Consider the following 14,364-nt stretch of genomic DNA (forward strand, 5'->3'; position numbering starts at 1 on the left):
TTTAACTCCCTACTGCAAGATGCTAAGTTGATTTTATAGTCTTGGAGCAGTTAACTCACACTCTTATCTCCAAGACCCGTGCCTAAGCTAATGTTGGTGTACTACCAGTAAAAATAAAATATGAATCTAGTTAATTTTATTATCGCGTTGACTTTAAGTGGTTGTTATTTACAGAAATGGGATGCAACGTGAAATTGAGATGGTGTGAATGACTCTTTGTTAGTCACCCTAATGCAAATATATGTAATTTTCATTTTCTCTTTGATGAATGCTAACTACAGGAGGGTAAGAGTTTTCATAACACACCAATGCCTATTATGATGCACCTCTCACTAAATCTTCTTAAATGCAAAGTATCCCAAATTTTGTGAATTAATGACCCAAAAATGAACCAAAAAGGAAAACAAAAGTAATTGAGAAAAGACCAAAGAACAATTCCCAAGCAAGAACACAAAGCACTCCAAAAGCATTAAAGCTAGGAAAACAAAGCCAAACAAACAATCACACTCAAGCAATCAAACCGAAAGCCAAAAGTGAAAGAAAGAAGGAAATGCCAACGAGCTAGGGCTGTAGCACAATGGCTCAACTAAGGCCAATGTTCTACAAAGGTCAAAACCAGACCCTAGATGTAGGAAGGCCTAAACAAGATCAAATGAGGGTGATACAAAGAAATAAAAACACACTTAAGTGAACTTCTCTAGATGACAACTGCACAACCAATCACAACACCACAAATTGTGACGAAAATAAACAAGAGAAGGGAGAGATCACTTAGAAACAAGTGACAAAATCCAAACAAAGGCAAAATTTAAATAACTAGCATACCCCGAAGCGGGGGAAAGGAAAGCCAAATAGTTAATTATTTTAAAATTGGAGGATTTGTTTTTTTGGAAAAAATGAATTTTCAAAAGGGTTTTAAGTGAGGGTAAATGTGAATGCATATAAAATGGAAGGATGCAAAGTAGGAGTTTATTAGTTACCTATTTTTTGTTAAGATAACCTCAATTTCTAATGGAGCTTGCAAAAATAATAAAATGGTGACATATAAGATTAAATTTATCCAACAACAGTGATTATGTGTATACAATGTCTAAATGGTCTAATTGTTTATCATTAGTAGAGGATTAACTGAGACGAGTTCCAAATATTCCAAATAAAATAATTGGAAATGGACCTAAACAACAACAAGCATCATAGGAGAAGATTGCAATCATGATAGGTATAGATGGTAATATTTACCATATATTAATGAACCCTCATTCGTGAGGTGTTGCACTAACAGGCATTGTTTGTCTTGTATTTGGGTTATTCTCAACTATAGATTACTTATTTTCCTTCTTAGCTATGTTATCTAGTTAATAAGAAGGAAGTCATACTTTGGATCTCCTTAGTTATGAACCATGGGTCATGTCTCAGTTGTATTACTCACTTTCCTAAATTACTTTTGTGGTTTGCAGAAGTAACTCATTAATAAGTAATAATTCATATAATGAGTTAATTCTCATAATTGATAATTGAAAATGACTTGGATAATTGATGTTGGGAGTATATTCACAAGGGCTATGGAAATGGTTAATTTTGAAGAATCTGAATCAGTGTATGATGATCATCACGAACACTATAAATAGATTTAAAATAAGATGAAAATAAGCATTATGGAACACATAGAGGTGACAAGGAAAACAACATTAATGGAGTGTTTTTATTGGTAAAAATGTTTTTATTTTTTATTTTTAATTTATAAAGAATTGAGAGGCCACTGTGTGGGAAAGTGGGAAAGAAATATTAATGGAGTGTTTTAATTGTTAAAATTATTTCTATTTTCTATTTTATTAATAATTTAAAAACTTATTTGATAGAAATAAGGAAGATAGCCTATTTTTGTTTTTTATTGAGCTCATTTTAATTTTTTTAATTTATAATGAAATTTATAATTTATAATTTATAAATAATTTATAATGAAATAAGGAAGATAACCTAGTTTTGTTTTTTATTGAGTTTATTTTAAATTTTTTAATTTATAATGAAAATAATTTAAATAATTAATTTAAGAAAAATGAGAAGATATCCTAAATTTTGTTTTTGTGGAGTTGCCAGTTCCCACCCTTATTGAGTTGAAATTTACATAAAAGTATATGAAAATTGTTGTTAGATTTAAATGTAACGAGATTCAAGTCAAGAGTTAGGTAAATAAACTTCTTCCATCTCCACATTGCTTTATTGTTTTATTGAGTTATGAGTTCCCATCTTTATTGAGTTGAAATTTATATAAAGGTATATGAAAATTGTTGTTAGATTTAAATGTAAGCAAATTCAAGTCGAGAGTTAGGTCAGATAAAATAAACATCTTCCATCTCCACATTTCTTGATTTCTCCCCTCTTCAACCTAGCTTGCAAAATTCCAACTGCTTACTCAAATTAAAAAAAAAAACAAGGAATGATGCCATGGTTGTGTTTAGAAAATGTGATTATGAAGGAATTATTAAGCAACATCAAGTTAAGGAGGTAGGTTGAGTAAGAGAATTCACACATTATTGAAAAATTCAACCAAGGCAGGGCGAGTAAGAGAATTCATGGGTTAAATCATGTAAATTTTTCTCGTGAGTACGTATACCCATCAAAACAAATGCACAAAAACTTTAAATTTGAATTGAATATCAATCCTTGAATCTAGTTGTTGATGGTCTTCAATTCAATTTTTGTTTTATACAAATGGGGCCTAAAATTTTTCTGGTTGCAAAATTGTTCCCATCTAAAAACCATGCCCCCGATTCCCCTTGCCCATATATTGTGCTGTTATTTTTTGCAACATGCTATGTAAAGGGTAGGATCATCAGGCACAACCCTCCCTCAACTATGAAGGACACATTTGGCTAAACCGTCCCCTCTTCCATCCTATTACAAGAAGATATGTCATTAGATGAAGTCTACATTAAAATTTGATGATATTAGATGATCCATTTAGGTTTTTGACTGTACTGTATTTTGGCTTGTAGGGATGCCTTTAAGATATGGCATGATCAATATGTGCAACAATTAATTTATTGAGAGATAAATAATTGATGTGTAGCCTGAAAACCAAACCTTCTAAACATGTTCATGAATAATGTATAAGCTATGGAAACTTGAAAAGAAATATTAGTTTGTATCCTATGGATTTAAGAAGCATTGATGCTGTGTCTGTCTGTCATTAAAATTTTCAGAGGGAGCTACCTTAGTACTTTAGGAAAACAACGCCTAGAGATCCACAAACACTCACACTGAGTGTAATGAATTTTTTATTAAAGAACCATATCACTTAAAATAATTTTCACAGCTACACACATTCTACACACATTCGGTATGATGAAATTTTTATTAAACCATATCACTTCAAATAATTTTCTCGAGATTTTAACCTTTCCGAAAGGCTATACCAACTTTTGCAGCCTTGTGATTCGTTCTGTGAGCTTTTTTTCTTTACGTTCATCTAACGGAGGCAACTTGAGTAAAAGAGAAATTGTGAACTTTGGAAGATAACCTTTAACGGAGTGCATGAACTTCAATTTCTATTGCAAGTAGCATTCCTACTGTTAGCATTATAGTCACTTTGTATTAGAGTTCACAATTTTTTTTGGAGCTACGTCTTCGATCTACTCTAGTGGCTTCTGAATCATACAAAATTATGTAAATAATAAAAGATAACAAAAAATCAGTTGTTAAAGATTACGGTCACAAGTAAGGAAATTAAAGGTAGATTTTGAATCAGAAAAAATTCCATAGAATAGTAAAAGATAAATAGAAACCAACGGTTAAAAATTACGTTTAGAAGCAAAGAAATTAAAGGTCTGCATGCGTATTTTTAGTTTCTTTTGAATTTCATCCATGCTCGTGGTCCATCGTTGACCAAAAATGCTAAAATTTAACAAGAAAGAAAGGGTTAGTTAGAGAGAGAACCAGATATCTGAATATAAACTAACAAGGAAATCTAAAACTTAGTCAGAAACCTAAGTAACAAAGAATTTTCGAGTACCTGCTAAGCGTTATTCTCAGTGCATGGTCATTGTCCTGGTGCTGAAGAGGGAAGTGACCTAATGCATGTTGGTTTCGAAATTGAAATTGAATGATGATCTCTGTATCATTATTATATTATTTATCTATTCTTGAAGGGACTCAGGACGTTTTGTATACGTGTATGACAGATGAAAATGTTCCACCCTCAATACAAATTCCTAGAATGTCAGTCCAAAGACTTATAGCATTGCAACATTTATTAGATCCCAAATTAATTGGGAAGTGGGTTCGGCTCACATCCGTTCAACATGTGTCAGTTATTGATTCAATGTGGACAGACGACGAAAACCACTCAAAGACCTCTCCCTTAAAGAACGCCTTCGGTGTAAAAATCAGATCTTGGTTTTTACTTGATCAACTATCGAGATATGAAAAATTGGATCCAAATATGAGGACTATAGCCCCACCCAAAGCACACCAAACCTCCAATGAAAACCTTAGAGTAGCACCAAAGGAAGGATTAAAAAAACAACAAGAGTATGCTCAAATATGATATGTTTCATAGTTGAAAGAAATAATAAGAAACAAATCCAACAAACAACAATAACTTCTGAAGAAAAACACTTGAAAAATCAAGCAAATAAGTTGAAATAAAACTCGAAAATTGGGAAAAACGGAAAGAAAATAGGCTGATTTTTCAATCAGCCATATCTTCCTCATACAGTCTCCGTTTCATGTGGGTTTTTTTATTTTTGGGAGAGGGGGGGGGGGGGGGGGGGGGGGGGGGGGGGGGGGAGGAAGAGGGGGTAAAAATTCAAAAGGATTATATATATGTAGTTATTTTTATTGAATTATGTATAGAAAACAATAGAAACGAACAAAAAAACAGTCGCACGTGAGGGTAGAAGAAAAAAAACCGGATGATATTCAATTGGTCATAACTCTCTCATATGGGGTCCGTTTCTAGTGTTTTTTTTGTTTTTTGTTTCTGGACGAAATTGCAAGAGGAATCTAGATCTGTAGTCAATTCAATCAAATTAGGTACACAAAATTCCAAAATTTGATTTTAAATGCATGATCTGTTCTTCTCCTGTAGAAAAAGCAAAAAATAAAACTCCAGATCTAAGTCCAGCTCAAATTTGAAGGAAGTAAAACCAATGGAGATAAATATGAATACAAAAAACTACGAAGAAATCAATGGGAACAAGATAAATCCAAAAAAAAGAGGAGATCTAAAAACAAAGAGGGCAAAAGAAAAATGATCTCATTGAAAGCACCAATTTTGTTGCATTTAATTATGCAAGGAGTTATTGCTCCATGATCTCATTCCTGATTGAGATCACCAGACAATAAAATAGAATGACTAAGACAATTTAATAATGATCCCCAATCTAGATGACCATGTATGCAATTTTGATGCAATTTCTAATGCTACAAAGTGTGAGCAAGTACCTTGCCTCCTCGCAGGTTGGTGAAGGGTTTTGGACCTGATGTAGAATCCTTGCGCTCCAATCAAGTGATTTATTTCATCCATTCCGGATCCAACTCCTACATAAAAGCACAACCAAACAAAGACGACAAGTGATTTTCCACGGAAGATCATCAACTTAAAACATCTAGAAATCACACATATAAATTACTGCAAAACTAATATAAAGGGAAGGAACATATATATTTTTTAACCATATAAGTGAAAGTACATCAATATACCTTCAAAAAATAATATCCTCTCCTCCAACTTGTAGTATGGTATCCTCTCCCAATACAACAGAGATTTTGCGCTATAGTTTGGATACTTCCCCTTTCCCTTTCTTCTTGGTGAGATTATGTAAGCTCATTCTATCCTCTAGGAGAGTGTATCTAGACACCTAGGGGCTTGAGAAGTTAGGGAACTTATACAATAATGGACCCATAGCCAACTCATACACATGTGGGTCAAGTTGATCTCCTTGGGAATAGAAAATTCTAGAAATATTTTTCACAATTATGAGCTTTTTCTTAATTATTTCGATTATGAAATAATTATTTTCTCATAATTATAATATTTTGGAAAATTAATTATGAAAAATAACTTAATCATGTAATTCCACCCTTTTATCATGGGATAAATCTCACATAAGTAAAATAAAAGGCGAAAAGAGATGCGTTTTAGCAAAAATCTGAGGTAAGTTGATATTGGATTTCTTCCACTATAATGGAGTGGAAAATATGGCTATAACAACGTTGTACTTTTGTGTTCATTAGTTGACAAGTTGATGATGTCAGTCATGCATAGAATAGGTTGCTATTCTTGCTAGAGGTCAGGTGTATGTGTCTAGGGAGACTATTATAAATGTAAGCCTAGATGAGACTTATACCAACAAGCATTGTTTTTCTCATGGTTGAGTTGTACAAGCATGTGTTGTTTTAGAAAAATATCCCTATTGACTACTTGAGGAAGATATTAGGAGTAATTACTTGTATTCTTTCAACTCAATCCTCTCCATAGGACAAGGAGTAAGTTGCTTGGATCAGATCATATATAACTAAAGTTTTCAACATAAGAAGGAGTAGTTGACAGGTACACAGGATCAGAAAGACAAAGGGAGATTGCTGATAAGGGGAGAATGTTGGTATCTTTTCCATTGATTTCAAAGGCGGAGAAGTATTGCTAATTAAAAAAAGGATGGAGAAGAACTTTAGAATAAGAGGGAGAAGTATCTAAAAAAAAAACAAAATAGGGAGAAGTATTGGCGATAAATCAAAAGGATAAGTTCACTAGCAAAAGTATATCAGAGCAACAATACACAAAGGAGCTATATATAAAGGTGGAAAAGGCAAAGAGAACACTTACATTTGATTTTTTCTTTATAATGGTTATTTGTTTGATCATAGTGTTGCCATCAATGCCAAAGGGGGAGATTATTGGAAATATGTTGTCATTGATGGAAAAGGTGAAAGGTGACGAGGATGAAGGAAAAGGCAAAGAAGATGATGGGAGGTTGTTTGCATATGTTCTCAAGGAGGTGCTCATTTATATAACCCTATTTACCACTCCATTATAGCGAGAGAAACCTAAGTTCAACTTACCTTAGTTGCTGGCTAGAATGCATCCCCTTTTCACTTTTACATTTACTTATGTCGGAGTTATTACATGTTAAAAGGGTGAAATTACATAATTGAGAAATTTCTCATAATTATTTTGGAAAAATATTATAATTATGAGATAATAATTATTTCATAATTGATAAAAATTGAGAAAAAACTCATAATTGAGAAAAAGGTTTCTAGAGGCTTACTTTCCCAAGGAGATCAACTTGACCCACTTGTGTATGAGTTGGCTAAGGGTCTATTATTGGAGAATATTCTTTAACACTTCATCACCCTAAGCATCTACATTCATCCCCATGGGATTGCCTCTACCTATATATATACTGGTCTATTCTCTAGGGTCATGCTAGTCATAATTAGAGAGTCAGAACAATATATATAGACGTAGAGGCAAGCCCAGGGGGATGAATGCAAATGCTTAGGGTGATGAAGTGTTAAGGAATATTCTACAATAATAGACCCCTACCCAACTCATATCAGTGGGTCAAATTGATATCCTTGGGAAAGTAGGCCTCTCGAATTATTTTTCTCAACTATGATATTTTTCTTAATTGTTGTTAAATATGAAATAATTATTATCTCATAATTATAATATTTTGGAAAAATAATTATGATAAATTTCTCAATTATGTAATTTCACGCTTTTAACATGGAATAACCGCCACATAAGTAAATGTAGAGGTGAAAAGAAGATTCATTCTAGCAAACACGTGAGGTAAGTTGAACTTAGGTTTTTCTCACTAAAATGGAGTAGAAAATAGGGTTATAACACTCATTGATGTCATGTATCAATATGTTGTTGATAATTAGATTATGTTGTTGTTCCAAGGAGAATGTTATAGGTGATTGTCAATGGTGTTGTATCCATATCATAGGCAATTCAATAACAAAAGCAGAGAAGACTACAAGAAGAAGGAAGATCAGCACATGTACAACAAAGGTGTTACAAGGCTCAAATGTTTCCAATCAGAGATGTGAAAAATAGTGGTGGATCTATTTGGTAAAGGAGTAATATTTTTGAATCCCTTTCTAGCTCAGAAGATCACTTCAATTGTAGTTGAAACCCACTTAGATAAGAAGATCTCTGAAAGAGTTTTCTAGTGATATGTGGAAGAGCAAGAATAACCTCTTCGATTGAAAGTTATGGCTAGTCAAAGGAAGGACCCCCATAAGTCAAATATTGTAGAGCTAAAGTGGTGGAGGACCCTTTGGAGCATGGTTATTTTGGTGCATTATGAATAATGGAGTGGTCAAATAGAGGATCGACAAAACATGGACTATACAACAGTGCAACATGAAGCATTTCTATTGGCCTAACAGGGAGCATGTTAACACATAATTCTGATAGGGTCTCTTCCTGGGGGACCCAAAGAAGTGCATAATGGTAAGTAGGTGGCATGGTGTTAGCCCAGGTGGAGGTGGGAGTCCACATAGTGACATAAAAGGCAGTCAATGGCAGAGATTTTATTGCAGCGGGCCATATATAACACATCAGCCCTGCGAAAGGTTTCCCAAAAGAACTTTAAGTAATGAAAGAGGTGAAGCCCATTGAGAGTTAGTAACAATGAAAATAATTTTAATTGGAAGAGAGTTTAAGAAGAAGTGATCCCCAATTCCAAATCATCCTGGTGGGTAGTATCCTGGTAGGTTTCAAAATGCACGAGGAAGAGAAGACTTGGGATGACGCAAGCATGGGATGAAGACAACCTGGGTGGACTACCTGGAAGTGCTAAAGTGCGTGTAGAGTTTTATGACCCATGATGATTAAGCGTTAGTCTAGCATGGCAAAGAGAAGTAGCATGTAGAGACCAAATACAAAAGTGCAGTATTGAGTTAAGCGCCTTGGGGCTAGACTATAGCAAAGGGCCCGCGACTATATATAATTGGTAGCACTTTTGAATTAATGACACACACACACACACACACACACAGACAATAAGACACAGAGATTAAGGCACATATTTTTGGCAGCGTTTTTATATAAAAACCTTCGGGCTTTTGTGCATGGATGAGTCGACAATGTTGGAGTTTGATAGTTGTGCCAAACATAATAGAAGAGTGCTAAAGCTTGATAATTAAGGCATGAACAAGTTGGAAGCACCATTAGCATCATGGATGAGTTAGAGGTAGATTTGGCAGTTAAAACAAACTTGGAGATTCACTAGAATTAGAAAAGCTAAGCTAAAACCTGTAAAAAATCCATAATAGTAAACTTAAGTCTTAAGTAGTTAAGTTTAGTTCTCGAGAAAAAATGGGTAAGGTGAGTTAGAAGACTTGAAGATTAGATACAAATGAATCAATTGAATAGGAAAAAGGTAAAAATAAGAGATCTATGAAAAGATTAAATTACAAGATAACTAAGTTAAATTACCAAAAAATATCAGTTTAGAATTATTTATAAGCAGAATTCAAGTAGCCAAGGAAAGGAGGGTGAAAGGTTGTTGGTGCAACGAGATGCATATGTTGAAAATGTAGCAAGAAAATCTCAGTTTGACTTTTCCTTGGTCAAACTAGAGAAAATTCAAATTTCTATTTCAGCAAAAATCTTGGAGGTAGTTAACTTAGGTGACATGGAACTTGTCACTCAGTTAACTCAATTAGTTTGAGTTCGGGAATATTGGGATGGGGTCCCCCAGGTCTAATTTTTGAGTCAATTTTTGCAATATTGTAAAGTCTTCACATTTTGAGGAGCAGAGCATGAATAACGCAGAACGTTAAGAGTCAAAAGGGATTTTAGGCAGGTCAAAGCCCCTTATTTTGTAAAGGGATGGACTGTTTTGAGTAAACAATGAGCTCCACCCATGGTTCACAGACCATGGTAATGTAATGGAAAAGATATAAAAGGGAGTCATCTAGGAGTCATTAGGTAGTTTTTGGGAAGTGTATGAATGAGATTTTGAGTTTGTAATTCTATGTTCTAGCAAAGGGGAAGGCTCATCTAGCTGAGTGTGCGGAGACCTTGGTAAGTCCGCAGCTGAGTGCGCGAGCCCTTGGAGCTGAGTGTGCAGGGTCAGAAGAAGTGTATTCATTGCAGATCTAAAGTAATAAATCCTATTTGAAGAAAATCTGTGCATTCTCTGTATATTTATATGTTTTTGTGTCTATGCTCAATTATAATTTGATTTACTGTAATATTGTTTTAATTACATTTTGAAGATCTAGATATACTTTTGTATGATAACTTATGCCTGTTAGAACACTTCGGCGAAGCTCATAGATCTATATAAGTATAAATCATTGTAAGTCTATGATTATGAAGATAAGGGTTCGCGAGGGCTAGATCAAGCCATATATTAAAGAAACACCTCGCTGCTACATCACATAGCCTTCTAGATGCAAAAACCTGGTTCTAGTATCCCCCAATACTGCCTCGGGTGAGACTGCAGTCGGTGCTAAGCAGACTGATTCCCAAAGGGCCGGTTGTGTAAGGTTTTGTTGGTTAGCGTAGCTAACTTTAAACTTGGGTCCAAGCCCCCTCAAGCCAACAAATGGTTCTATTTCTGGGACCAAGATCTATCTGAGGAATGTGTGATGTGGCGTCCGTGGATACCAACCAAGAAAGAACTCGAGAAGTGGATAGATCAAAAGTTGCATGAGTTAGCGACTCAGGAAAATCAGAATCCACGCTGGTCAAAAGATAGGTTGCTACAAAGATATATCTACATAGAAGAGATCAGAGTTTTCTTTGCATCGTTCCCTTGTGAATTACACGAGTGTTTGTCCAAGTTAGCGGACAACGAACCTACCTGGAAACATGATGATCCTATTGTGTGGACTCCTGAACTGATCAAGCATCTTGAAGGGTCTAATTATAAGGTTGCAAGGGTTATCGACTATTGGATCGATAGTATTTTAGAAGGTTTCATCACTAAATTTGAAATTGACACATCTGCATCTTATAGCGAAGTTGAATGCTGATTCTTTAATGGTCCAAGAGGTAAGTACCTGAGATCACTAATAACATGGATTAAAATGATTTCATGCGAAAAGTGTGTTATGCCTTTGAATTGATGGTTAAAAGAGCTTAGACTGGATCCATGCAAAGTGGAAAAAGATTCAGAACCGATTCAGACAAATATATTGAGGGTGCATACAGTCCATTATTGGGTGAATCAGACAATGAAGAAGACATGACCAACCCTAACACACCCGGAGGTGCGCCATAGACAGAGGGTCAGGGCACTTCTGAGATACCGCATCCATCCACTCCATCTCCATCTCCATCACCATCTCATACACCTATGTCTACACCTCCACCCCCACCTTCATTCTTCAATATGGCGAATATAGTGAAATGCCTATATTCAAGGATCAAGGATCAGAGGATTCTGATTAGTTTTGGTTTGTAGCAAAATCTATGTGGAAGGTGTAAAAATTCAATGATGATGACATGAAGAAAGCGCAATTGATTACAATGCTACAAGATAGAGTGCTTACATGGTATATAAACTATAGTACAACTAATCTCAATGCTACGTTGGCTAAAACAAAGATTGCGCTAAACGCAAAATTTAGAAAGCCGAAATTAGAGGCTCAGTGTGTTACTGAAATAAAGGAGATCAAGCATATGGCTAACAAGTCTACATGGGACATAGATCAGAGGTTGAAGTGCTTACTGAGAAAAGCTAATCTTTATATTTCAGACGAACAACATAATGGATGGTACATAGATTTGCTATTGCCACACTTAGGATTGCCTTTGTCTCAATAGAAGACCGGATCTCAGGACGAAGCATTAGAGATTGCGATGAAGCTGGAGGCTTCATTGATCCAGGATATGAATATAGGAGTCCAACATATCCAGTCATATTTAGCAAGCCTACATATGGAGTTGCAGGATCTGAAGAAGGGAAAGGAGGTTCAGTCGGGACTACGCCTTGAAGTTTTGTGCACGAAGTGCAAGGCTGTAGGCCACTATAAGGATTAGTGCCTTGTGTACTGGGACTATATAGCTGCGGGAGGTCCCAATCAACTAAAACTAGAGTCTCATGCTGGATCAAGCATTGGGTCAAGTGTTTGGTCTAGTATCTGCCAAGTGTCAGGAATGCATCTGACAGACAATTGCTATCTACTAGAAACGTTTGTATAGTCACCAAAGAAACTATTTTTCAAATTTTGTAAGTCAATTGGCAATGATGAAAGCTATTGTCGAAGCTATGACTTGATGATAGATAGAACCCTAATGTATAGGATGCAGGCTGAAACTCGCGTGCAGAACGATCAAGGCTCACCTGCGGCTTACGGAGGATTCCAAGGAAGGGTAGGAGGATGAGGAGGAGGCACTGGAAGAGGTCAGGGCCATATCATCTGCTACAACTATGGAGAACTAAGACATTTTACGTGTGGCTGTCAGAATCCAACCCATCATTCTTGTCAATATTGTAAGCAATTTGATCATGTTATAGAAGATTTTCCTGTATTAATAGCAAAGATGCAGGAAAAGAAGAACCAGCAGTTGATGCAAAACATTTAGATGATGAGATTCGAGCCACGCGAGGATACTCCCAGTGTCAATATATTCACGCGAAGTGATATAGCCATTGCTGAAGACATGGTAGAAGGAAAGTAGTCAATATCAGATACATGGGTTCATAGGGCTAGTGAGAAGAATGTTGGATTTGACTTATAAAAGAGAAAAGGAGATGTTTATGGAGGCAAGAAAAAGTTTTATGGATCTAGGTGCTTCTACGTATAAAACTAAGAAACAAATAGTCCCATGAAAGGAGAAATCTAAAGAAAGTACTGCGACGGAGGAATCTGATCCCATGGTGCTGAAGTCCTTTATGCAGACATGCATGAAGCTACTGAGGGATTAAAAGGTAGTTGAAGGATTACAATGTTATGAAACCAGCTCACAAAAAGATAGAAAAGATAAATCAACGCCTTAGAATTCAGCCTCTTCGAGGGGGCAACCTCCTTTACATTACACAAATGAACAATTCTTAGATGATACAAATGACAAGACCTCTTTTCTATATATAGGAGTCTAAGGAGTCATAATATAATCAGAGCCGACATAACAATAATAATGTAAGGGCACAATAATATCAATAGTGGGCTTCTATGGGGCACAATAGTAACAATATGGGGACTACATGGGTACAACAATATAATAAGGGGGTTGTACTAATAACAATAAGGGGTTACACTAGTAGTATAGGCGCCTAACATGCCCCTCTCCTTCAAAAAGTGTTGTCCTCAACGCTTGAGTAGTTGTTGATGTTTCTGTAGAATATTCTAGTCCTTCCATGTGGAATCTTCAGCGAGTAAGTTCTTCCATTTGATGAGATACTCTGAAATTGATCAATTTCGTAGCTATTGGGTTTGACTGCTCCAGGTTCCAATATGATTTTTCCTTCCTCTTCAGGTTCTGGAAATATTGTTTGAATTGGGACCTTCTGCAACTTTTGAATGAGTGGCCACACTTCTTCATCCTTCTTCCATTCATCCCTTGATTTGTTTATCCAATCTGGTTGGATAATAGAAATAGCACAAAGCAATGCTTCCACATTCTCATCCTTTCTTGAGAGTGCATCTGAAACCAAATTTTGCTTCCCTTTTCTATAGATGATGTCAAACTCATAACCAAATATATTTGTGACCCATTTTTTCTGTTCTTCTATAGATAATATTTGTTCTAAAAAGTATTTAAGACTATCATGATCCATTTTTACCTTGAAGTGTCTTCCCATTGGGTAAGGTTGCCATTTCTTAAGTGCATGTAGTATTGCCAACATTTCCTTCTCATAAATAGCTTGCTTGAGATGTAGCCGTAAAAATACCCAATCACCTACATCAAAACATTTTTCATTGCAATGTTGATCTACCAGTTGTTTCATTCGATTCTGCACCAAAGTGGCATTATCCTTTAAAAGTTGGAGAACTTGTTGTTGATGCTCGATGTGATCTTTCACTACTTGAAACTTTTTCTTCTTGATATGTCCTTCTAGCTTTAGGGCTTGAGGAGTGGTAATTTCTTCCAATGCTTTACAAGATATGGTCGGATTCATTTCTTGATGCTCGATGTGATCTTTCACTTCTTGAACATTTTTCTTCTTGATATGTCCTTCTATCTTGATAATTTGAGGAGTGGTAATTCCAGCCAATGCATTACAAGATATGGTTGGATTCATTTCTTCTTTCTCGATGTGATATTTCACTTCTTGAACCTTTTTCTTCTTGATATGTCCTTCTATCTTGAGAGTTTGAGGAGTGGTAATTCTTGCCAATGCTTTACAAGATATGTTCTGATTCATTTCTTCTTTCTCTGGGGTTGGTTCA

Source organism: Pinus tabuliformis, chromosome 4_2, assembly GCF_031772625.1.
Source record: "Pinus tabuliformis cultivar Carrire ecotype Pingquan chromosome 4_2, CPIR1, whole genome shotgun sequence".
Classification (NCBI taxonomy): Eukaryota; Viridiplantae; Streptophyta; class Pinopsida; order Pinales; family Pinaceae; genus Pinus; species Pinus tabuliformis.